The sequence below is a fragment of the Emys orbicularis genome, chromosome 1 (assembly GCF_028017835.1).
Source record: "Emys orbicularis isolate rEmyOrb1 chromosome 1, rEmyOrb1.hap1, whole genome shotgun sequence".
NCBI classification, from domain to species: domain Eukaryota; kingdom Metazoa; phylum Chordata; order Testudines; family Emydidae; genus Emys; species Emys orbicularis.
This window is the reverse complement of record NC_088683.1, coordinates 351,555,741-351,582,696: the sequence shown is the minus strand read 5'-3', so window position 1 is coordinate 351,582,696 and position 26,956 is coordinate 351,555,741.

The following is a 26,956-nucleotide window of genomic DNA, read 5'->3' as shown; positions in this document are numbered from 1 at the left end:
AAGGAAGTAACAGAAGTAGCATGTTTTGAATGCCCAGCCTGAAAAGTGCTGAATTGCTTAGGTGCTGAGCAGGGAGGGGAGAATATTCTAAAAATAATCAGTTTATAAAATTTCATAACATGAAGCAAGTTTAATCTGTGACTTCATGACTCCAGTGATAAAAACATCAGTTGTACTAATATGTCACAAAACTAGACACAAATTGAAAGAGACTACACTTTCCATTATCTGAAACTCCCCTGGTAATGGAAAATTATTGTTAAAGACAGTTGCTAATATGCCTTGCTCTGAATTTATCTATGGGAACCAATACTTTTTATTACAAGCTAAAATGAGTGTTTTAGTCATTCGGGGCTCCATTCTGCACTATCACAGTCAATTGGAGTTTTGCCAGTGACTTCATTGGAAGCAGGATGGCATCAGAGGGCTTTGTATTGCCCTTGAAATTTCTGGGGAACCCACTATTGTTACATTAATTCAACTAAATAATGCTAAAAAAAACATGCCTAGAAAGGATAAAACCCAAAGCATGAGGTTTTATAAAAACAACGAACTTAATAAGGGGCAGATTATTTCACATCTGCCTACTGTGGAGTTTCTTGCACCTTCCTCTGTGAAAATGGTACTGGCCCCTGTCAGAGACCGAATACTGGACTCCGTGAATCATGGGCTTGACCCAGCATAGCTATTCCTATGAGTGCAATATACCGTTATTAAAGTTCATAAAGAGAAATATCTACAGTGGGCTCTGCTTTTCACATCTCCCAGGATTGGTAACTTTTACTTATTGTGTTTTCTTGCTGTCTGTATGCTGGTTTGTTGCTATCCCAATGCTTTATCTTCAGTTAGTGCAAGAAGACGGGGAAGCGTTAATATAAGCTGAACTTGTCCTTGGGCTATGCAAAACCTGTGGCCACATCTCACCTTTGACTCTGAGAAACCATAACTGCAAAGAAAAGCCACGAAAATGTAACTGATATAAATTTCTGTAATATGATCACAAGGGCTGAAAGGAAAGTTTCTAGGATTCACTTCTGAAAGAGGCAGAGGGAAGGGTCAAGAACAGTGGCGTAGTTAGGCTAGGAAAACTGCGTGGGCCCAGCTTTTGGGTAGGTGGGCAATGACAGGGAGGACCGCCTCCCCCCCCAGAGGGGTAATACAGTTTGTGGGGCTCTGGGCCGGGACAAGTGGGGGTCCTGCCCCACCCTTCCCACCTGCAGCCCCTCCTGCACTCCTGCCAGGGAGTGGCGTCTGGGTGCAGGGGCTTACCCTGCTTCACACGTCCGGCGCTCCTGCTGGGGCATGGGGTCTGGGTGCAGAGGCTTGCCCTGCTCTACATGTCCAGCGCTCCTGACGGGTCATGGGGTCTGGGTGCAGGGGCTTGCACCACTCCACCCGCCTGGCACTCCTGCCGGGGAGCGGGGGTGGTGCACGATTTGGGTGGGCCTGGATGTTAACTGGGTGAGCCCACCAGTGGCTACGCTCTGGTCAAGAATGAAACATAACACCACCCCCCCCCAACACACACTTTTTTTTTAAATATAAAATTATTCAGTTAAGATGGCAGGATAGCCCAAAGAACTGCCTTGCTGATCTTGCTGCCTTGCCTTTTATCTCTCCTAACAATCCAGTGCCCAGTTGTAGGATGTGTGGTAAGGGTGCATGGGAATTGTTACACTCGAATTGTGTGTGGTGGTGAAGCAAAAAGGTGGGAAAAATTGATTTCCAGGCCTGCTCAAAATTAATAGATTCCAAGAGCAGAAAGGACAACTGTGATCATCTAGTCTGATCTCCGGTATAACACAGGCCATAGAATGTCCCCAAAATAATTCCTAGTGTATATCTGTTAGCCAAACATCTAATCTTGATTTAAAAATTGTCAGTGATAGAGAGTCCACCATGATCTTTGGTATATTGTTCCAGTTACCCACACTGTTAAAAATTTCCACTTTATTTCCAGTCTGAATTTCTCTAGTTTCAACTTCCAGCCATTGGATCGTGTTATACCTTTCTCTGCTAGACTGAAGAGCCCATTATTAAATATTTGTTCCCCATGTAGGTACTTATAGACTGTAATTAAGTCACCTCTTAATCTTCTCTTTGTTAAGCTAAATAAATGGAGGTCTTTGAGTCTGTAACTATAAGGCATGTTTTCTAATCCTTTAATCATTCTTGTGGTTCTTCTCTGAACCCTCTACCACAGTGGTGGGCAAACTCCAGCCAATGGGAGCTGCGGGAACCACGGCCACTGGGAGCTGCGAGGGGCTGTGCATGAGGATGGTCAATGTCTGCAAAATGTCTCGCGGCCCACAATCAGCTTAGTCTGATGGGCCACATGTGGCCCATGGGCCGCAGGTTGCCCACCACTGTTCTACAAAGTATCAACATCCTTCTGGAATTGGGGACACCAAAACTGGGCAATGTAGTCCAGCAGCGGTCACAAAAGTACCAAATACAGAGGCAAAATAACTTCTCTATTCTCTATACTCAAGATTCCCCTGTTTATAGATCCAAGGATCGCATTAGCCCTTTTGGCCATAGCATCAAATTGGGAACTCATATTCAGCTGATTATCTAGCATGATCCCCTAAGATTTTTTCAGTCAGTGCTTCCCAGGTTGGAGTCCCCCATCCTGTAAGTATGGCCTACATTCTTTGTTCCCAGATGTATACATTTAGATTTAGCCCTAATAAAACACATATTGTTTGCTTTTGCCCAGTTTGCCAAGAGATCCGGATCACTCTGGATCAGTGACCTGTCCTCTTCATTATTTATCACTCCCCCAATTTGTGTGTGTGTCATCGGTAAGCTTTAACGGGAATGATTTTATGTTTTCTTCTGTCATTAATAAAAATGTTAAATAGCATAGGCCAAGAAAAGATCCCAGTGGACCACACTAGAAACATAGTTGGTGATGTTCATTCCCCATTTACAAGTGCATTTTGAGACCTATCAGCTAGCCAGCTTTTAATTCATTGAACGTGTGCCTTGTCAATTTTGTATCTTTTCTAGGTTTTTTTTATCAAAATGTCATGTAATACCAAGTCAAACACATTAGAGAAGTCTAAGTACATTACATCAACACCTTTATCAACCAAACTTGTAATCTCATTAAAAAAAGATGTCAGGTTAGTTTGACAGGATCTATTTTCCATAAACCCATGTTGATTGACATGAATTACCTTACCCTCCTTTTTTATTAATCGAGTCCCATATCAGCCACTCCATTATCATGTCTGGGATTGATGTCAGACTGACAGGCCTATAATTATCTGGGTCATCCTGTTTACCCTTTTAAAATATTGGCACAACATTAACTTTCTTCCCATGTTCTGGAGCTTCTCCAGTGCTCCAAAACATGCACAGGCTGTCTCTGAAGGAGGATGATACAATAATCAACAAGAACCATGGCATCTTGCAAGTCTTCAGCTCCAGATAGAAGGAAGGATCAAACTTCTTGTTCAATATAATTTTGTCTGATACGATTCTTTGCAGTTATTTATTATGCTACAAATAAGCCATAAATGATATTCCTAGGTAATACCTGGTCCTGCCATGAGTTCAGGGGACTGGACTAGATGACCTCTCAAGGTCCCTTCTAGTCCTTTGATTCTATGATTCTATGATTCCTAAGGCTTGAGTTTTTCCCAGATAAGCATAATTCAGATTTTCTTTAAAGCATATTCAGAATTAATTCTGTCCCTACCCCTCTCTGCATTGTGTCCTTCTACCGATAAAGCATCTGTCATTGTGGTATCTCAACGGCCAGCTTGGAGGGAGGTTCAAAGACCTCCCCTGTATCAAGGCAACCTCCTATTCCCAATTCCTGCTCCCCTGCAGCCATCTGGAGCATAGTGAATGGGATTAAAATCCACCTCTTTCCGTCACTCTAGGCACTGGCAGATGGTTCTGGAATCAGGAGGGATTTAAACACTTTCACTTTGCCACTGGCACAAATGCACTTAAATCAGGGAAGCACAAGAGAGAAGAGAATGCATAAGCCAGAAAAGAATGTGTTTGGGGGGAGGGGACAAAAACAAAGGAAAGGGGAGAAATCAAAAGATGAAACAAAAGGAGGAAAGCAGAGTGTTGCCAACTCACAGTTTTATTGCAAGTCTTGCCACATTTGGTGTTTTTCTTAGATCTCCAGCTCCTGGAGTGAGGTGATTAAATTAAAGAGAAAATCTCTTGTAAAGAAAAAAAAGAAAAAAAGAAGAAGAAAAGCATTTCTGGTTGCAGAGAAAAGCTTGAAAATGGGAACACTAACATCTAAATCCAGAGGGCAAATAAAAGGCAGCAGCAACTTTTGTCATCTTTAAAATCTTATAAGTCAACCCTCCCGCCAGTCATAATTTTTGAATGTTTAGGGTCAGCAATCCCGGGGGGAAAAAACAATTCAGGGGAAAGGACATGAAGGAATGGTGTGGAAGAAAGCATGAAGAGAGTCGTGGGGGAAGTCAACTAATAAGGGATTGGGAGTGGTGTTGCAGGTGAAGCAAAGTGGGTTAAAGGTAGTATCAGTTTAATGTATCTAAATATATGCAATGAAGAAGAAAAGAGAATCTGGTTTTCTAAGATTCTTGCTTTCCAGGTCCAGTAACTGTACAGGAAAAAGTTCTGATACAAATATTGGCTCTCAGAATGAGTCTCAATTCAATCACATAATAACCAAAACTTACAGTTAGGTTCTTGTGATGTCTTTCATCTATTCAGCTATTTCCTTCCAAAGTTGTTGAAATATTAGGCATAGGTTTAGGTTTAATTGATACTAGAACCTAGAATATCTGGCTTGAATTCAGCACAGCCTGGGAATGTGCCAATGGCTCAAAGTTGTTACCATCTGTTTGGCAGTTTAGTGACCTCTTATACATGAAATGGGTAGAAAATCTCTGTTTAGATGCCCAAACTGCAAATTATACCATTGCTGTTGGAACAAATTTGCATTGATCGTTGGCAGTTTCAGCAAAACAAGACCTATCTAGCTAGGATTTTTTATCCTCTGCTCACCATTGTGGCTGCTGTAATATTTAAATACTCAACACGAGCAGTCCATGCAGATACCTGATTTTCCACTTTTCTCCCTATGTTCAGAGGCAGGGAGAATTCTCTGTTCTTGTCCTGGAGGGGCAGCCTGAACTATACTACCCGTCATCCCCACCTCCCGAGGTAGAGCGGCACTGGGAGGACAGATTTGGGAAGCTTCAACTGCTGCTGTCCATGTTGTACTTCTCTTTTTGATTTTTGAGGCGTTTGGATCTGGGATTCTGGTTTGGTTCCACTTCTAATTCTGAAAAATCTTCTTTACAGTAAAAAAAAAAAAAAGGTTGATTTTTAACACGTTTGGGCAAATCCAGCTCCCACTGAAGTAATTTGGAGCTGGGGTTCCTCTGAAGAAAAATAAAAAATAGGCCAGAGTCAGCATGAAGCATTTTGTGTACAGAAGGATCAAACGGCACGTATTTCCAAGAACACCACTCTGGCTGAGAGGGATACAAGCCTGGAAATGGGCAAAGAAGATCTTAATGAGGAGGCAGCCTGGCTTCTCCATTTTATTTTATAATCCAATGTTCTGTCCCTGCAAGAAACCAGAACAATTCTAAGGATGATTTTGAAGTCCTTACAGGAGAAAATATTAAACAAATCTGCAAGATTGTCCTCACTGGAGATTTAATATTGGAAACTTTGATGTGTATGCACTATTACTATGCCTGGAAAATGTGCAGATGTGCGCTTTTTCTCCCTCTCCGCCCCTGAATTCTGATTGCAGTAGGGGAGGAACTAGGCATTTTGAAATGAAGAAGCTCCAGGCATGCCTCAGGCCCCGTCTTGCTGATTTGCGTTACAGGCAAAGGGAACCAGCAACTGAGCAGGCCAGTCCAAAAGAATGCAGCGTTCACATACATCTCTTCGTTTAACAATGAATACTCTTGAAACCATTTACACTGGACACTGCAAATCCCAGAATGACAGAATCCAGAGATAGAAATGACTTAGTAGGTCATGTCATTCTTCTTCTTACCAATGCAAGGTTGTTCCCTACAGTACAGTGCTGGAGCAGTGAGACTTTCATCACTTCCACTGGGAAATTATTCCACAGGCTAACACAGCTCATGGTGAGAAAGTAAGTGTTTTCTCATATTCAACTGAGATTTTCCTCTCACAATTTCATGCCACTTCTGTTATAGCAAAAGGGGAGTATGTCTAGTATATGCTGCTTTACCTTCTGCTGTGGTTCCCAATAGCAATCAAATAATGGGCACTTTTCTTTTAAAGATCCCAAAGAGCTTGGACAAACATTAATTAGCAACACAACCCTGTGAGATTGGCATCTAGATACTGTGGAGATTAGAACAAGATGGATAAGAGAGCATTATAAATAAAGGTGGTCAGAAAATGGTTTTTTGTCCATGAAAAGTCAATGAAAATTTTTTTAAAAAATTGTTGTCAAAAACTCAAAATACTGAGACAAAACCAGGTGGTTTTGGAAGAAAAAAATATGCAAAATTTTCTGTAGAGTGTGGACATTTTTTGGAAAGAAATTGAAACAGTTTTCAATGGAAAATTTTCAACCATCCCTAATCATAACGCATTAAAATCTCCCTCAAGGAATGGATCACTCTGAGAAGCTGAAGTTTCACAGAGAGCCAGTGGCAGAGCCTGGAATAAAACCCAGGGCTCCCGACTCATAATCAGCTTCTCTAACCAAGACAGGACTAAGCAATCTGAGGCCCCTGTACCCTAGCCCTTACATAGAGAACAGAGGGCCCCCAAAGAGGCAGGGGCAGTAGCATGGGGCATCCTTCTCCCTTCAGGAATGGCAGTAGGAATCTCCTCTACCAGTGGGATAGGCCAGGATGACTGACAGCAGATGGATCATACCAGCTTGTGTGTGTGTGTGTGTGTGTGTGTGTGTGTGTGTGTGTGTGTGTGTGTGTGTGTGTGTGTGTGTGTGTGTGTGTGTGTGTGTGTGTGTGTGCTGGTACCGCTTTACTCTTCTACTAGTGACATACAGAGGCTTCTTTTGGGACAGTGGCAGAGTAGGGTTGCCAGGTGTCCGGTTTTCAACTGGAACGCCCGGTCAAAAAGAGACTCTTGCGGCTCCTGTCAGCACTGCTGACAGGGCCGTTAAAAGTCCGGTGGGCAGAGCAGAGGGCCTAAGCCAGGCTCCCTGACTGCCCTGACTCCGTGCGGCTCCTGGAAGCAGTGGCATGTCCCCCCTCTGGCTCCTACGTGTAGGGGCAGCCAGGGGGCTCCACACGCTGCCCCCCACCCCAAGCCCCGGCTCTGCAGCACCTATTGGCCGGGAACCACGGCCAATGGGGGCTGTGGGTGTGGCGCCTGCAGATGGGGCAGTGCTCAGAGCTGCCTGGATGTGTTTTCACGTAGGAGCCGGAGGGCGACCTGCCATTGTTTCTGGGAGCTGCTTGAGGTAAGCGTCACCCAGAGCCTGCACCCCGACCCCCTCCTGCGCCCCAAGACTCTCCCCCAGCCCTGATCCCCCTCCCACCCTCCAAACCCCTCAAACCCAGCCCAGAGTACCACCCTGCACCCCAACCCCCTCATTCCCAGCCCCACCCCAGAGCCCACACCCCCAGCCGGAGCCCTCACCTGCCCTTGCACCCCAACCCCCCGCCCCAACCCAGAGCCCCCTCCCGCATTTTGAACCCCTCATCCCCAGCCTGGAGCATCCTCCTGCACCTCAAATCCTTCATCCCCAGCCCCACGCCACAGCCCACACTGCCAGCTAGTGCCCTCACCCCCTACCACCCCAACCCCTGGACCCAGCCCAGAGCCCCCTCCCACACCATGAACCCCTAATTTCTGGCCCCCACCCCGGAACCCATAGCCCCTTCCACACCTCAACCCCAGCCCCCAGCCCAGAGCCCCCTCCTGCACACCAAATCCAAATCCCTCATCTCTGGCCCCACCTCAGAGCCCGCACCCTCACTCGCATCCCAACCCACTGCCTCAGCCCGGAGCCCCCTCCCGCACCCTGAACTCCTCATTTCTGGCCCCACCCTAGAGTCCGCACCCCCTCCAACACCCCAACCCCCTGAGCCAGCCCAGTGAAATGAGCGAGTGAGTGAGGGTGGGGAGAGTGAGCGACAGAGTGAGCGGGGGATGGAGTGAGCGGGGACGGGGCCTCGGAAAAGGAGCGGGGCATCAGAGAAGGGCATGGCAGGGGATGTGACAAGGGGGTTCGGTTTTGTGTGAGTAAAAAGTTGGCAACCCTATGGCAAAGGGTCCACCCCCACTACATCCATGCGTAGTTAACACTGTATGGTGCAGTATTCACACCTCTCAGAGCTATTATTTGAGGGTCTCTGCAGACTCGGACAGATGTCCCAACATTGGTCACACTTGAGTCACATTTTTAAGGTTTTTATCACAACCATGGGCTATAAGAAACAAACCAACCTCCCTTTCTTTAAAGAACAAAAAATAAAACCAAAAACCCCCAAAGTAGTGAGCTGCGATTCAATGTCATCCCATGAATCCAGGACTCAGCGCTCTGGACATGGCTCATCAGTGCCTATACCTGAACCTGGCCTTGGCCCTAACACCGTTCCAACAATCCCTTCCTTGTGGCACAGCGCACTGCTGCTGTATTGCTGAGGTGGCTTGAATAGTGCCCTTTCAGTGAGTTATTTTATCCTTCAGATTGTCACTTTAGGCTTTCGAATATGAAGCTGTCAGCACTCACACTGACCATAAAGCACAGTACGTCATTAGCTTTAATTAACAAGGTAAAGAAATAGTGTACTCTTTAATAAAGCAGATTATATTTCTCTCTGGTCTGCTGCTTTAATGGACTCATTTCATTTCTCTTTAACTGTAGATTACAGATCAGAAAAGTAGATATAAAAGCTATCTCCCTTTAACAGCTGAAGTTTAACACAGGTGTTGTTGCATCCCTCATCCCTTTACTCTTCTAAGATCTCTAGATAGGAAGCCTGGCAGACTGTTCGACAGCAGACACCTCTGCTAACAATTTCATTCTTTGATTCCCTCTCATCAAGCGAGAGGACACAGGATATTAAAATTCTATGTAATTAAACACATCTCTCAGAGTGAGATCACAGCTATACTGCTCTGTGCCTTAGTTCTCTCTCTTCAGCTTCTGGTATGCCATAATTTTCTCTCTCTCACTCCTCCCTACCCTCCCCAAGCTATAAAACTTCCCTTCTATCATTTACAAGGCACCACTAAGGTATTAAGGGATGAGCCAATGACTAGTGGGAAGTCAATGGGAGTTTTTCCAGTGACTTCACTGGGCATTGGATCAGTGTTTAGAATCTGATTCTGCCACTTCTACTCACCTTACCTTGCTCACTAAAATACCACTCCCTGTGAATAAGGGTGGCAGAGTCAGATACTCACTTATTTTCCCCCATCACACACTCATGTATGAATAGGAAACAAGAACATGCCCCAAGAAGAAAATGCCTCTTAACAACATAATATCCAGCAGCAGAGTAACACCCTTAATCCATAATTATAACAAAGTGAAGGAGGATGTAATCTTACAGAGATAAGGAAATGCGTTCTATGCCATCTTTAACTAGGGTGGATGTTGAATAGCAACTGCTAAAGGGAAACATTTTTAAAATTGGCAGGGTCAGATGACTTACATCCAGGAGTATTAAAAGGAATTGGCAGAGGACATCTCGGAACAATTCATATGGATCTGAAGAAAAATATAAAGTCATTGCTGGTAAAATTTGCTGATGACAGAAAAATTGGTGGAATGGTGAATAATGATGCGGAGAGGTCAGTTCTACAATCCAACCTGGTAAAATGGGCTTATTTGAATACCATGCATCACAGAATCAGTGTTTCTTAATTTCTTAACAGCCAGGGGCTAGCAGGGGTCTCCTTTCACATGCCCACCTTTACCAGTTAGTCTGTAGAAGTAACACAGTCTTGCAAGAATTTTGAGGGACTAAAAAAAAAAGAGATGGAGAAAGGCCAATTGCTAAGAACTGGATCAAATCAGCATCCTAGGTATCCTGGTATCCTTTCACAAGGTCAGTACCAGATGCTTCAGAGGAAAGTGAAAGAAATCCTGAAGGAAGCAATATTGGGAAAACCTCCCCCGGGAGACATTTCCTCCTCACTCCAAGCAATTAGTGGCTGACATACCCTAAAGCATGAAGATTTACATCCCTTCCAAAACTCATTTTGTTTTTGTAATGTTCACTGCACACAACACTTGATGTTCTTCTTAGCCATATAGAAATCCAACCCTTTAAAAATCCCACAAAGCTCTTGGCTTCTGACTTATATTGTGGCAATGAGTTCCACAGATGAACTGTTCACTGTGTGAAAAAGTGTTTTCAATTAATGGTTTAAACTTGCCCCCTTGTTCTTGGGCACATTGTACTGGAAAAAAGAGATTCACACCTCTCAAATTTCAGAGTAGCAGCCGTGTTAGTCTGTATCCGCAAAAATAACAGGAGTACTTGTGGCACCTTAGAGACTAACAAATTTATTAGAGCATAAGCTTTCGTGGGCTACAACCCACTTCTTCGGATGCATATATATATGCATCCGAAGAAGTGGGTTGTAGCCCACGAAAGCTTATGCTCTAATAAATTTGTTAGTCTCTAAGGTGCCACAAGTACTCCTGTTACCTCTCAAATTGATTGTTTCAGGCTGTCTGCAGAGTCAAGGAGGACGATACTGGATTTGGTATATATTTTTGCCCACTTTTTAAAGGTTCTCTCTGCTATTAAAAGAGCTAGAAACTTTTTTGAATGAAAGTTTACATTCCTCATTCTGGAAAACAATTCTGCAGCAAAGAGTAGATTCTACAAGGACTTGATTTTGAGACTTAATTCATTAATGTCTGTAACACTTTGAATTCCTGATAATAGAGGCCAAAAAGCGCCAAAAAAATTTATTCTCATGCACTATTTCAACTTACTGAAAGAGGTGCCTCTTTTATCCACTCAAGTTTTTATCTTGCCCTGTATAATATGCCCATGAGTTTGTCTCTCACTCTTCTAGTTTCTAGTCTCCCAAGAGTGGGTTATTTATACAGACTAATTGGCAAAGCCACATAAGTGAAATGATGTCAGTCTAATGTTTGCATAGAGTTTTGCAGTTGGCCTTTACATTCTGACAAGTTGGCATGCTTAAGGTTAATGAGAGAATTCATTTCAAGTGGCATATTGGGCACTTGGAAGAGCTGGATCGACTGTAACAGAACATTTGCATGCCACACACATTTCACAGCTCTTAGCAATTATCACTGTGAAGCCAGTGAATGCTCCTGCATAGCTATGGTCACAAAATAGTTCAGCTGAAAAAAATATTATTTCTGAGGTTTCCCAAACGAAACTGTGTGGTCTGTGGGCAGTAGCTGCAAAATTCCAAAATGAAAACGTTGTTAAATTACAATCAAAGCTTTGTGAAGTGCAACGCAAGAGAACTAAACCCACTGAAAAGAGCTACTAAAACAACTGAGGCGTTATCACCTCATGGAAATCATGCATCAATGTTACATAAATTATTCTGACTCCAACCTTAACACCCAGTTCATTCAGGGAATAGACAGACACACAACCTTAACTCTGCCCTAGTAATAGAACACTCAAAATAGCTGCAAAGTCCAATTGAAGGTCTATTCATCACATAGCTTTCTCTAAGAACTGTATATACAAGCTTTAATATCTTATTTTTACTCAGACAAAACAGTCAAAAAGTCCAGTCTTTTGTACATCCACATACAAGTCACACATCAAAAATACTTTGAAGAACTTCAGACAAAGGCTATGTCTACACTATACAATTCTGCTGATACAGCTATGTCAGTCAGGGTTGAAAAGAGGTGTGATCCCTGACCAACAGAGCTGTGCTGGCTGGAGTCCCTAGTGTAGATGGAGTTATACTGGGATAGCTTGGCCTGGTCTACATTACAAAGTTATGCCAACCAACCCCCCTGTGTAGATGCAACTATGATGACAGAAGAGTGTTTTTGTCAGCATTGCTAATGTCATTGAGGGCGGTAGTGTAGCTATGCCCGGATTAGAACTTCCATTGGCATATTCTGCATCTCCACTAGGGGGCTCTGCTGGCATAGTTATGCCAGCCCAGGCTCTGTAACACACAGAGCCCTTGTTTCACTTGTGTGGGTGGTTTAACTATACCAGTACAAAGCACAGCTTTGTTGGTAGATCTGCATCCACACTAGGAGCGCTTTGCCGGCATAGCACACTTGTATTCGTATACCAATAAAGTGCTGCTAGTCTAGACATGGTGCAACTAAACTTTCTTATAGTGCCCATCACCACTGTATATCAGCACATCCAAAAATTGCAATCTCTTCTTACAGAGCAAAATAATTCAATGTGTCCCTCATTAGACAAACATACTATATGAAAATGGTAATACAACAGGAATTGTTCTTCTTATGGAGAACCATGAAATAAAGAGTATAAATATATTTACACACACACACACATATATATATATATATATATATATATATATACACACACACACACACACACACTAGGGCTGTTGATTAATCACAGTTAACTCATGATTAACTCAAAAAATTAACTGCGATTTAAAAAATTAATCGTGATTAATTGCATGGTTAAACAATAGAATACCAACTGAAATTTATTAAACATTTTTGGATGTTTTTCTACATTTTCAAATATATTGATTTCTATTGCAACACAGAATATAAAGAGTACAGTGCTCACTTTATATATTTTTATTACACTGTAAAAATGATAAACAAAAAAAATAGTGTTTTTCAATTCACCTGTAGTGCTGTAGTGCAATCTCATTATCGTGAGAGTGTAACTTACAAATGTAGATTAATTTTGTTACATAACTGCACTCAAAAACAAAACAATGTAAAACTTTACAGCCTACAAGTCCACTCAGTTCTACTTTTTGTTCAGCCAATTGCTAAGACAAACAAGTTTGTTTACATTTATGAGCGATGCTGCTGACTGCTTCTTATTTACAAAGTCACCTGAAAGTGAGAACAGGTGTTCACATGGCACTTTTGTAGCCAGCATTGCAAGATGTTTACATGCCAGATATGCTAAACATTCATATGCCCCTTCATGCTTCGGCCACCATTCCAGAGGACGTGCTTCCATGTTGACGATGCTCATTAAAAAAATAATGCGTTAATTAAATTTGTGACTGAACTTCTTGGGGGAGAATTGTATGTCTCCTGTTCTGTTTTACCTGCATTCTGCTATATATCCCATGTTACAGTAGTGTCGGATGATGACCCAGCACATGTTCATTTTAAGAATACTTTCACAGCAGATTTGACAAAATGCAAAGAAGGTACCAAATGTGAGATTTATAAGGATAGATACAGCACTCGACCCAAGGTTTAAGAATCTGAAGTGCCTTCCAAAATCTGAGAGGGACGAGGTGTGGAGCATGCTTTCAGATGTCTTAAAAGAGCAAGACTCCGATGCGGAAACTTCAGAACCCAAACCACCAAAAAAGAAAATCAACCTTCTGCTCGTGGTATCTGACTCAGATGATGAAAATGAACATGCGTCGGTCCGCACTGCTTTGGATCGTTATCGAGCAGAACCCGTCATCACCATGAACGCATGTCCTCTGGAATGGTGGTTGAAGCATGAAGGGACATATGAATCTTTAGTGAATCTGGCACATAAATATCTTGCGATTCCAGCTACAACCGTGCCATGAGAACGCCTGTTCTTACTTTCAGGTGACAAGATGTGGGTAGCATTATCTCCTGCAACTTGTAACCAAACTTATTTGTCTGAGCGATTGGCTGAAGCAGGACTCAGTGGACTTGTAGGTTCTAAAGTTTTACATTGTTTTATTTTTGAATGCGGTTATTTTTTGTACATAATTCTACATTTGTAAGTTCAAGTTTCATTATAAAGAGATTGCACTACAGTACTTGTATTAGGTGAATTGAAATATACTATTCCTTTTGTTTTTTACAGTGCAAATACTTGTAATAAAAATAAATATAAAGTGAGCACTGTACACTTTGTATTCTGTGTTGTAACTGAAATCAATATATTTGAAAATGTAGAAAACATCCAAAAAATTTAAATAAATGGTATTATATTATTGTTTAACAGTGCGATTAATTGCGATTAATTTTTTTAATCGCTTGTCAGCCCTAATACACACACACACAGAGGTATCTCTCATTAACGTTAAAGGCTTCAATGGATGTTGGACTGGTCCCTAAAATAGTAACAGAAATGCAAGGGTAGAGTTAAGGTTGTTTGCATGCTGGCTGTTGAGAATTTATCTGTTGAATAGCGTGTGCATAAATTAGAAGTTAAGGGTGGATTTTTCAAAAGCTCTTAAATAATATTGAGCTCTTAAGTGGCATTTTCATCACTAGATCTCAAGGCTCTTTACAGAGGAGGTCAGTATCATTATCCCCATTTTACTAAGCTACTGACCTCTATGGCATCCTCTACAGATGAATCACACACTGCAGTGAAGTATTTTTCCTATTGTAAATGTGCTGACTTTTAAATTCCATGCCACATACAGGCCAGAGATAAAGCTGATTTCCAGAATGTGCATGTTCTCGGATGACAGGAAACAATGGTGCTAGATGATTCAAGCTTCTGCTGAAACCCCGATTTGCCATGGAATGTATATTAATTTTAAAAAAATAGGCATCAACATGCTATTTAAGTAGACATTCAGGGTTCTAAACAGTGTTTATGCATTTTTTGGACAGGATGCCATCTTTAAAATTAAAATTTTAATAACCTTTAAGACTTACAGCCTTAAGGGAATAGTTTCTTTCAAATTAGTTCAAAGGTTTAATTTCCTAGTAAAAGCTTTTGCAATATGATATGATCCCTTTTGTTCTGGAAAATTACTAGTTTTTTTAAAAAAAATCAAATTTCAAAGTAATGATCATAATGAGAAAAAGATACCAAGTCTAACATGAAAAGGGTGGGGGGGAGGGGAAAATGAACCTCAGCTGCGATAACCCTCTTGTGAGATTTCTTCTTGTGTATTCTAATGTTTAACAGCTCAAAAATCTTCAGGATCCTGCATGGTAATCTCTAATTTGAGTTATAGCCAAAAATATACTCTCCCTCCTCCCCCAACCTACAGAAGACACGTATAACTGATCAAGTTAAATCTCTCAAAATATAGTACAGCAATCATGGTAAACAACATAAATAATAAAATGCAGCAAGTCTTCAATCCTGCTGTGTATATATATTCTGCAGGAGTATTTCATATTGATGTGACTTTAGGAGTTGAAAGCAGCTATTTGAAATTAAGGTGCTATTTCTAGTTAATAGTCCTATTTAAAAAATAGTTACTGAATTTTCTTTCCCTTTGTTCACTATGTGGATTTGCTACAACATTGTTTTAATAGACTAGTTAAATTAAGTGCAAAATGAGCTTTTTTCCCCCTTTCGGCAACCAGACCTGGAAATATTCTGACTATTAAGGGGATAAACTCATTTGTATAGATATGGGGCTAGCTGAGAATACCTTTAACTATTTGAATGTCATTGTGTTGTTTATCAGCACACCATTTGGATCAAATTCTGCTTTCAGATACATGTGGCATTAGTAAGATAGATAACACAAGAAGTTCTAAGGTACTTATGTAGCCCTCATTAGCATCACATCTAACTTCTGTGATGTAAGGCACTGCTATTATCCCCACTATACAGATGGCAAACTGAGGCACGGAAAGACAAAGTAACTTGTCTAAAGGTCACACAGAATGTCTATAGCAGAGCAGAGAATTGAACCTAGGTCTCTTTAGTCCCATGCTAGCACCCTAAGCCATGGACCATCCTCTCTCCCACTAGACCCATCCTTCCTCTACATTAGAGACCAAAATTTGGACTTGAAAGAGGGAGAAAATTATTTCCAACAGCATAAGAAACAGGATGCATAATGTGTAGCACTTTGATGTACACATGCATGTCACTGGAGCTTTGCTGTACAGTAAGGGGGTGCTACATGAATCAAAATCAATATTGTTTCCCCCCAAATAATGTACCTAATTTTATTGTTCTATAGTCAGCTTTATTAATGCTTATTTTTAAATCTCTCACTTGATGGCGTTTATGCTTTTAGAATTTCCAAGTGCCATAAAGAAGAGGGCGTGTGCTTTGCTAGTCTCAGTAAAAATTTAGGATAGTCTAGTTTTGATTCCCTTCCTCACGCAGTCAGACACTGCCACACTGCAGGTCCAATGAAGTCAACAGGATTATTTGCAGTGTAAGGTGCTGTTTACGCAGCCTTGCAGCCAATTATTCGGGTTTTATAATTAACCTAAAGAAAACCGAAGCACTGTACCAACCTATGCCAGAGGATGCACATGTCTACCCAATTATTAAGGTCAACAACACTCCTCAAGTCCACGGAGACATTTGGCTACATAGGGTGTATGCTGTCATAGAATGCCATAATGGATGTTGAGGTTACCCATCGCATAGGCAAAGCCAGCTCTGCATTTGGAATTCTGTCAATCCGTGTATGAACAGTACCAGCATCAAAATAAGCAGTAAGCTAAATGTCTATTGGGGAATTGTGGGTACAATGTTTCTATGTCATTGTGAGCCATGGACAACACATCGCCATATGAGGTAACTTGATCAGTTCCATGTGCGCTGTCTTTGGTCTGTTTGTAGGATTATATGCTGGGACAAGATTCCCAATATCAAAATCCATAATTGTTGTTGGATGGTCTGGCATTCAAAGTGTGTTCACAAAAGCTCAGATACATTGGTCTGGGCATCTCGTTTATATGGCTGACTCAAGAATACCCAAGGCCATATTTTATGGTTGAGTTAAAGCAACCATTCCCATGGTGGCCAGTACAAATAATATAAAAGAGACACTGAATTGAAACTTGAAAACATATCAGGTTGTCCCCAGCAACTGGGAATCAACAGCCCACGACAGAGCAAGATGGTGGCAGGCTTATCATATTGCTGTTAACTAATCGAAGCAACATGCATTCACATGTTATGTGAAAAACATGAACAGTGCAAAACAAGGCTACAACGCCTGCAATGGTCATGAACAGTCATGAACAGTCTGATCTGCATGTAATGTCACATATACGTGTTTACCTTTAGTGTTACTGAATCCTAGTATGGCTACCTTGACATGAGACTCCATCATCATTTACTCAGCATGACTAAGCTGGCAGAATCTATTCCACATTGAGTAACTATTTTACTCTGCAAGTAGCTCAATTGAAATAAATATTATTATTCAGAATGCTAATTCAATGTAAGGAAGGCAAGAAGATTCGGACCCTATACATAAGAATAATTATGAAATTACCAAACTCCACCCCTCAAAGCAACTACCACCACCACCAAATAACTCTTCTTTGCAAAGTCAATCATTCAGAAGTTAGCAAAATGCCAGAACTTAGGTTACTTGTGTGCAACCTTAATCCAGTCCCTTTGTAGGTATGTGTTATCAGACGGTCTTTATCTACATGATCACTTACTACTTCTTCCTCAGAACCTCTGCCTTATTCAGTGAATGGGATGGACCGTGCTCTGAGAATGAATCAGGGCTGTGCAGAGAAGTAGGTGACTGTCTGTCTCACTTGCCCCGCTTCATTTCTCGCAGATATTGGAGGGAGGGTAGTGATACCCTGGGATCTGATCAGAAGAGCTGAGCACTCATAGCTACAACTGAAGCCAATGGGAGCTGTGCTTTGAACACATGACGGGCTACAGACACATTGTTCTCAAACAGTACAAGAATTGTGGCTGAAATTTTCCAAAAAGATTCAACCTGAGGCAGATGCCCAGCAAGGAAAGTTTCAGCCCAGATGGTTAAAGTTTGGCAAAATTATAAGACCCTGTTGTCAGTTGCTTATAATGGAAGTGTCAAGCAATCTTAATAACAGGCAGCGGTACCGGCTCCACTTTTAATCCCTTAGCCACACTGTTGTAGGGCCAAGGAACATCCCTGAATAACATTTTGAGGCAGACCTCAGTTACCATGATAACTCGGAAATTCCTGCACAGCAAGTTGGGTGACAGTTTTACTAGCAAAAAGTCATTCAGACACAGGATTTGAATAGAAATTGAATGCTGGAAAAGTTAGACGTGCCAGGAGAAGACAAGAGCATGTGCCTTTTTTCATCATTTCCTCTAGTTCTTGTAGACTGTTACCTAATTTCCAACAACAATTGGCAAGCCTAATGAGTGCAATGCCTCTAGAGGCTTCACACCATTAATGCCAACAGTTTCAGATACACGCTGTATGCTAACATACTATTATTTGGTATATTTTTAAGTCTTCTGTGAGGAATTTTTTCTTCACACTTTGAATCGTTCATTCTCTGGTTTGTATAATTCAGAAATCTGCTAACATTAGAGTAGCAGGGCTGGCTGAAATATAAGAAATGTCAGCTCCAAACAGAATACTGCCTGTCTTATTTCCCCCCTGCAACTGAACTACTGAGAAAAGCTATGTAAATGGCATTAAAGGAGGGACTTGATTGCTTATTCCTTTCAAAATGTTCTTCAGAAAGGATGACAGCAAAGAAATATAGGGAGGTTGAAGCCAAAATGTGCAATGAAACAAAAAGAAATCCTGAAATTTGAAGCATTTTTTAAAACCTTTCAGCAACATGGTGTCTCTGGTGTCTTTATGCAACAGGAGCAAAAAAAAAAAAAAAAAAAAAAAAAAACTACCACCAAAAAAAACAAAAAACAAATCAGTGATAAAGGAGAACATGCATTTTGAACACCCCACAGAGCTGCAATAGTTTTCATGGAAAAGTGATATTAGCAAAATACAGATCTATTTTTAGCTCAAGCTAACTGTTTGCTCTTTGGGGAGGAACAAAACCTTAATTATTAGAACTGTTTTGAAAACAACATTTCCTTCCACCCACCACCACAACACACACACACACACACACACACACACAGAAGTAGTGAAATTTTAGAGGAGTTTAATCAGCACATGTTCTGTATACCACAGACAGATTAGGAGCCTACAAAATCCAGAAGAAACTTTTTTTTTTTTTTTTTTTTTTGCTGTAACAGGAACCCCAACAGATCTTGCTTAGACAGGCTCTAATCATATGAATTCAGCTACAAAATAGGAATGAAACTAAGCAAGAGACAGAGGCCTGGGCTACACTGGGGGTGCGGGGGAAATCGATCTAAGTTATGCAACTTCAGCTACGTGAATAACGTAGCTGAAGTTGACGTACTTAGACCTACTCACCGCTGTGTCTTCACTGCAGTGAGTCGACTGCTGCCGCTCCCCCATCGATTCTGCCTATGCCTCTCGTGGCAATAGAGTACAGGAGTCAACGGGAGAGTACTCGGGGATCAATTTATCGTGTCTAGACTAGACGCGATAAATCGACCCCCGCTGGATTGATCGCTGCCCGCCGATCCGGCGGGTAGTGTAGACCTCCCCAGACTCTGATCTCAATTGCAGCAGTGTAAATCTAGTTACTTCTCTTGATTCACTCCAGATTTACACCTGTTTTACTGAGTTCAAACTATAGAGCACTATGTCCAAGTAAAATTCAAAACCTCACCAGAAACAGAAGGCTTCTCATTAACAAGCCTTAAACACAAAAGATTACCATGTAATTTGACCAAGGTATCGTATTACTTGCATGTAAGTTGATCAATTTATTGCATGCCCTTTGGCAACCAAGAAGCTTGATTGTTTTGTTTTACCATGTCATTGACATGCAAATCAAACTCCAAAATATGTGTTTCTACAAGGGGCCACTGAAGTTGTGCCCCATGCAATAACGTTTAAGGGAAGAAGAAGAAAAAATAGGGGATACATTTCTGGTTCATTGAGTTTAAATGATTCCACCAGTGATATTTTGGGGGAACGTAATAAAGAATGATCATAAAATGGGTACACCTCACCAAGGCTTTGACATGCGGACACTTAGCATACTACCATTAGTTTGCCTAACTACATCTCTGTGTCTCAGTAATTTGTCCGTGTAGGCTGTAAAGGCAGGGTCATTTTATTTTAATACACAAATACATGCTTCTCTGATCTTCTCACAAGTGTGGCTACGGTCTGGAGATACAAGTCAAACCAATTGTTAAAAAGAGCAAGTATTGAAATACTTCAATCATTATTTTTTCAGAACAGAACATTAATTAATCTTTCATCAGTTTTAAAGAGACGCGTGTGTCTTCACTTCTTGAATGTTATGTGTGTAATGGCTCTTCGTTGTGCTCAGTCAGATCATGATCACCATTTAACCTCATTCCTTTGTAAACTGCTTTGATAAATGCTTTGAGTGCTGAACAGTGCTATAGAACACTTTCTGCCACTACCCGCTCCAGAAGTAGTTCATGCCTTTTCATGAGAGCGACACAGAGGGTATTGACTATTGCAAAGAAGGCGAGTGTAATGGGTAGAGCTGGCGGCTCAGACTGGGGACTCTTAGGTTCTCTCCCCAATTCTCCCAATTAATTGCTGCATGACCTTCAGAAATTCATAACTAGGGCCCTACCAAATTCATGGCCATGAAAAATGTGTCACGGACCATGAAAGCTGGTCTCCTCTCCGTGAAATGTGGTCTTGTGTGTGCTTTTACCCTATACTATACAGATTTCATGGGGAAGACCAGCATTTCTCAAATTGGGGGTTTCTGACCCAAAAGGCATCTGCAGGGGGATCACAAGGTTATTTTAGGGGGTCAGGGTATCACCACCCTTACTTCTGCGCTGTCTTCAGAGCTGGGCGGCTGGAGAGTGGCGACTGTTTGCCAAGCGCCCAGCTGTGAAGGCAGCGCCCCGCCAGCAGCAGCACAGAAGTCAGCGTGGCAATACCATACCATGCCACCCTTACTTCTGCGCTGCTGCCTTCAGAGCTGGGTAGTTGGAGAGTGGCAGCTGCTGACTGAGGGCCCAGCTCTGCAGGCAACAGCGCAGAAGTAAGGGTGGCAATACCATACCATGCCAGCCTTACTTCTGCATTGCTGCTGGCAGCAGCTCTGTTTCCAGAGCTGGGCTCCCGGCCAGCAGCCGCCGCTCTCCAGCTTCCCTGCAGCCCCCTCCCCCCCTACAATAACCTTGCAGCCCCCCCACAACTCCTTTTTGAATCAGGACCCTTACAATTACACCGTGAAATTTCAGATTTCTTCGTCCCATCCTCTCCCTACTGATTCTCATCTTCACTCATTGGGTAATGTCTAAAATTTAGATGACCTACCTAATCTGTGGTGTTTTATGTCCTTTTGAGAACTACCCCCCCCAAAAAAAAAAAAAAAAGGAAAAACCCCAAACAAACAGGGCATTATAAAATAATCCACACCAGGGATTCTAGTCTTGTTAGCCAACACACCCCATTAAAGGAAAAAGATGTGGGAAAAGTTAGGTAATGGGATGAAGGGTGGACCTGTCCCCACCCTGTTCAGTTCCCTTTCTTCCTTCACTGCCCCACAGATCCTAACCCTGCTTGGGCTCCCAAGACCGAGAGGGATGCTGCTCTCTCAGAGGCAGGGGATACCTCTCTCCACCTGGCCTTTTCTACTTAGGTCCTAATTAGCCCCTAAGACCTAAGTGTTTATAAAGTGCTTTGAGATCCTCAGGTGAAAGCTGCTATGGAAATACCAAATACTAAGGTTTACTGTTCTTTCTGATGGAATTAATGGCTTTAGATACCTAACCTAGGAAATGACCATATGTGTGAAGTTAGCCCATGCCACTTCTGCAGGGCCGGCTCCAGTGGTTTTGCCGCCCCAAGCGGCCAAAGAAATAAAAAGCTGTGATTGGCGGCAGCTCTACCGCCGCCACTTCATTTTTCGGTGGCAATTCAGAGGCAGGTCCTTCCCTCCGAGAGGGACTGAGGGACCAGCCGCCCAAGAGCCAGACATGCCGCCCCTTTCCGTTGGCCGCCCCAAGCACCTGCTTGCTGCGCTGGTGCCTGGAGCTGGCCCTGCACTTCTGCAGGGAAAAAATAGGAATAAAAATTGGTAAAGTTAAATGCAATTTTACTTAAACCGTGCAAATCCCAGGGACAAAAGAAAAAATCTTCAAGGGATCATGTGGAATAGTTTTTTTCCTTGTGAAAAAGGAGTTCATTTATACTGTAGCCAGATGCAGGTTCAGTTTTGCTTCAATGGCTGTTGTCTCATCTTTGACGAATGCAAGAAGCACACACCAAAGTTGTCATTGTAAGGTTGAAGTTACTAAGCGTAAAACAGAACGATGACATTGGAACAAATATTGTTCCTGATTCGCATCAGAGAAGAGAAGGTGTAAAACACAAAAGGCTACATTGCACTGAGTGTCTGACATTTTGTTCCTTGGGGACACTGGCATCGCTAGTGACAGCACAATGACCTTGTAGATGAGTGGTTGGGAGGACTGTGGTGTCAAAGTGTCAAGCTTTAAAATGCAATTATACGTCAGCTACATTTGCATGCATTCATGTAGCTTGTTTCATCAGTGTTTACATTAATTGTATCCACGAGCTACCCTATCAATTCCCCCCCCCCACTCGAAAAGAGCAAAATTAAGAGTCATTACTATACAGTGAAAGGAAGTAGTAGGATTCTGCAACTGTACAGCTCTAAATCAGTTCCAGGCCTCTTAATTAACACCTTTGTCATTTTTATCAATGCCAGCCTCTGCACAGGCTTTTATTTATTAGCATCATGTTTGTTTCAATATCTATGTGTGTGTTAAACTGTGTCAGTCACACAAAAGAGCATGTGGCAAAGTATAGCAGCAACATGAGAAGGATTTCAGCTAATGGCAGCCTAGGGAAATTGAACGTTAACTTCCTTCACAAACACTTGTAGAAGGCTCGGCCATGGTCTGCCCAGGGGCTAGTGATTTGCCTCCGTTTTCATCGGGTGCCCAATTTGAGACACCTGAAAGGGCCCTTATTTTCAGAAAGGGTTGAGCACCCTTTGAAAAACATGCTGCTTTAAGGTGTTTCATGTTGGACATCCAGAAATTAAGGCATCCAAAATCATGTGACTTTCGAAAATACGGGGCATAGTGAGCTTTATTTGCACGACCAAAAGGGCAGCTGCCCTGGAGCAGATGGATTTGCCAACAGAAGCGTGTGTGAAAGTTGAAAGTAAGGCTGGTCAAAACATGTAATTCAAAACCTGTTTTTCAACAGAAAACTGGGTTTTTGACTAAAAGTTTCTCATGAGAATGTCTGTGCGACAGGGCATGCCTGACGTACCACTCCCCCCACCCCACCACACACAGACAGCTTGAGACCTTCTTGCTTGTAAACACCATCATGTACTTTATTTACAATGTCTCAATCCCTCCACCAACACACAGCGGTACAGCCACACCTCTGCACTGTTTCCCAGCTTTCTGGGCCCTTCTCCCAGGGAGTGGTGGGTTATTTCCTAACCCCAGTCTGGCCTAGTAATCAGGCACAGTGACCAATTAGGCCTTCTTGGGAGGTGTGGGGGTGGGGAGGGGGGCTAATGGGTATTAATAATGACCAGAGTGCTGGCTAAAGCCAGCTCTCAGCATTCTGTCAGAGCCTGGTTTCCATGGAAAATTTCAACTTCTCATCAAATTAACGGCAGACAGCCCAACTGAAACCTGCAAATTTTTGATTTTCAGCTTCTTGAAGAAAAGTTGAAATTTTCTGCAGAAATTTTCAAGGAAAAATCTAATTTTCCCTGTTTTCATTGACGTTTTCTATGAAAAAAAGATGTAAGGAGATGTGAGCAGGTCTAGTTGAGGATGATGATAAAGGAACTAGGAGCAATTATTAATTTTAATAATAATCCAAAGTCCACCTCTTTCTACAGGTTGGTCTTCATGGCTGATTTCAAAAAATAGTTGTCAGTGGGAAATCATCATCCAGTGAGTGTTTCTAGTGGGGTTTCACAGGGCTGGGTACTAGGCCTTGCACTGTTCATTATTTTTATCAATGATCTGATGGAATTAGGGACCACATTGGTAAAAGAGCCCCATTCCAACAAATGTTGGAAATAAAGCCAAATGCAAGTCACACAATTAGGAACAAAGACTGTAGGCCACACCTACAAAATGGGAATTGTATTCTGCAAAGCACTGACTCTGAAAAGGATTTAAGGGTTCAGGTGGAACAAGCAACTCAACCCAAGCCCTCAGTGTGATGCTGAGGCAAGAAAGGCAAATGTGATCCTTGGATGTATACACACACAAGAGAGGAGCAGGAGGGAGGTGATTTTTACCTCTATATATGGCACTGGTGAGACTCATACTAGAATACTGCATACAGTTCTGGTGTCCACATTTTAAAAGCGATGTTGAAAAGTTGGAGAGGGTGCAGAAAAGGAGCATTAAAATGATTTAAGGGCTGAGTTAATGCCCTACAGTGAGAGACTTAAAGAGCTTATCAAAATGAGTCTCAGGAAATTATTTGATGATGGCATATGTAATACATTTATGAGAGAAAATCCCAGGTACTAAGAAGCAGAGAAAGGCACAACAAGAATCAATGACTGGAAGCTGAAGCCAGACTAATACAAATTAGAAATAACATCCAAATTTTAAACAGTGAGGGTGATTCATGGCTGCCACAAACTTCCAAGGGAGGTGATGGATACTTCATCTCTTGATGTCTTCAGATCAAGACTGGATGCCTTGCTGGGAGATATGCTTTAGCCAAACCCAAGTTACTGGGCTCAATGCAATGGCAACTGAGTGAAATTCCATGGCCTGTGATATACAGGAGGTTAGATTAGATGGTCTAATGGTCCCTTCTGGTCTTAAAAACAAAACAAAAATCTATGAATTACTACATGGTATCTTTATTCCTCCCAAACAGCTCTCCTCATCGCTCCTTAGGTCTCTCCCCCCTACTGCTTTTGTGCCTTCTTTGATGCTGTTCCTTGTGCTTGCATCATGTTCCTAGTGATCAAAATGATCCAGCCTTAGTATCTTTGATCCAGTCATTACACGCAAAGCCTTCCCTCTAACACTCTCTAATAAACAGCTTGTTATGTGAAGGAATCCACCTGTGGGGCCATGTAGCTACTGTTTAATTTTTCCTCATTCTAGATGAGGTGTGGTGATGGCTGCTCTTGGAAAAAAAAAACCTTAAAATATTTTCTATATTGGTCTGTGCTTTTGGCTTGTAAATTCTTGTGTGTTCCTAAGTTAGAACATAAGAACGGTCATGCCGGGTCAGACCAATGGTTCATCTAGTCCAGTATCCAGTCTTCCGAAAGTGGCCAATGCCAGGTGCTTCAAAGGGAATGAACAGAACAGTTAATCATCATGTGATCCATCCCGTCGCCCATTCCCAGCTTCTGGCAAACAGAGGCTAGAGGCAGCATCCCTGCCCATCCTGACTAATAGCCATTGATGGTCCTATCCTCCATGAACTTATCTAGTTCTTCTTTGAACCCTGTTATAATCGTGGACTTCACAACATCCTCTGGCAAAGAGTTCTACAGGTTGACTGTGTTGTATGAAAAAATACTTCCTTTCATTTGTTTTAAACCTGCAGCCTATTTCATTTGGTGACCCCTAGTTCTTGTGTTATGAGAAGGAGTAAATAACACTTCCATATTTACTTCCTCCACACCAGTCATGATTTTATAGACCTCCATCATATCCCCCCTTACTCGTCTCTTTCCCAAGCTGAAAAGTCGGTCTTATTAATCTCTCCTCAGAACATACCATCACTTGTAGAGAGCCCTGTACAACTATAGAAGTATAATCCCATGAGGCTAACCAAGAACTAAGCCACGGGAGGTTTATCATACCTCAGCACAGCACTTTGTTTTCATATGCTTAATTGACATGTTTAATTGGTATTAACGAGTGTTTGACTGGATCAACAGTACACAAATTATCACTAATTAATTCTTCCGCTTATAGCTTGCTAGAAAACTCTACCCTGTCCTCCCAGCTGAGGAACTAGACATGAGGCCAGACATTAAGCATTACTTGCCTGGATTATTGTACTTCATTGTAGTTGGGTCTGAATATGGATACAATGTAGAGTTTCCATCTCCCTGAGAATGCAGGAATGAGTCCCACAGCACATCCCTCCTTTGTTCCAGTCCCTCCCAGGGCACTCTCACTGTTAGTACAAAGCCTTGGTCCTGATCTTCACAGCCATGAGTGTGTCAGCAATAGAGCTGTGAAATTTTTTTTCACCTAATAGTTTATTTGCTGAAAAATGCAGTTTTCCTCAACCTGAAGCTATTCGCAAATTCACATAGTGTCAACGGAATAGTTTTGACAGAACCAAAACAAACAAACAAAAACAAAATCCAAAACATTTTAGTAATATCAAAATGAAACATTGTTACCTGATCCCCCTCCCCTTTTTTCCCCAATGTCAGGCATTTTGACAAAAGCAAAGGGGAGGGGGCTAGAGTCCCAAAACAGAGTGGGTAGGGGTTCACCCTCCCTTATAACCGTTAGCCCAACATATGGGAGATCCAGATTCAATTCCACCCCCACCCCCCCCGTGCCTGATGTGGGAGAACTGATGTGATCAGGGGTCCTCCCATTGCAGAAAGCACCCTAGCCACTGGGCTGTGGGATATTCTGGGGTGGGGATCTCCCAACCTCTCCTGTCGAAGGTATTCTGGTTTAATTATTTAGACAAATAAGCCTTAGAGCAGAAACTGGCATGTGAGTCTCTCACATCCTAGCTGAGTGCCCTAAACACCAGGCTATAGAGTCATTCTCACTCTCTTTCCCTAGCCCAATGGCTAGTCATTGTGTTCATGAATGACTATGAATTGCCACTATGAATGAGAACTCTCCACACCAGAATATCCCATAGTCAGTGGTTAGGGCATGCTTCTGTTCTGTGGAAGAGCCACATTCAAATCTCTTCTCCACATCAAGCAGGGAGGGAAATGAGGAACGTGGGGAACTCAGGGTCAAAGGTTATAAGGGACCTCCCCCCATGCTGTGAATCTCATCCTTCTTTCCTTTTGTCAAAATGCACAAAGTCAAAACAAAACAGAAATTCATAT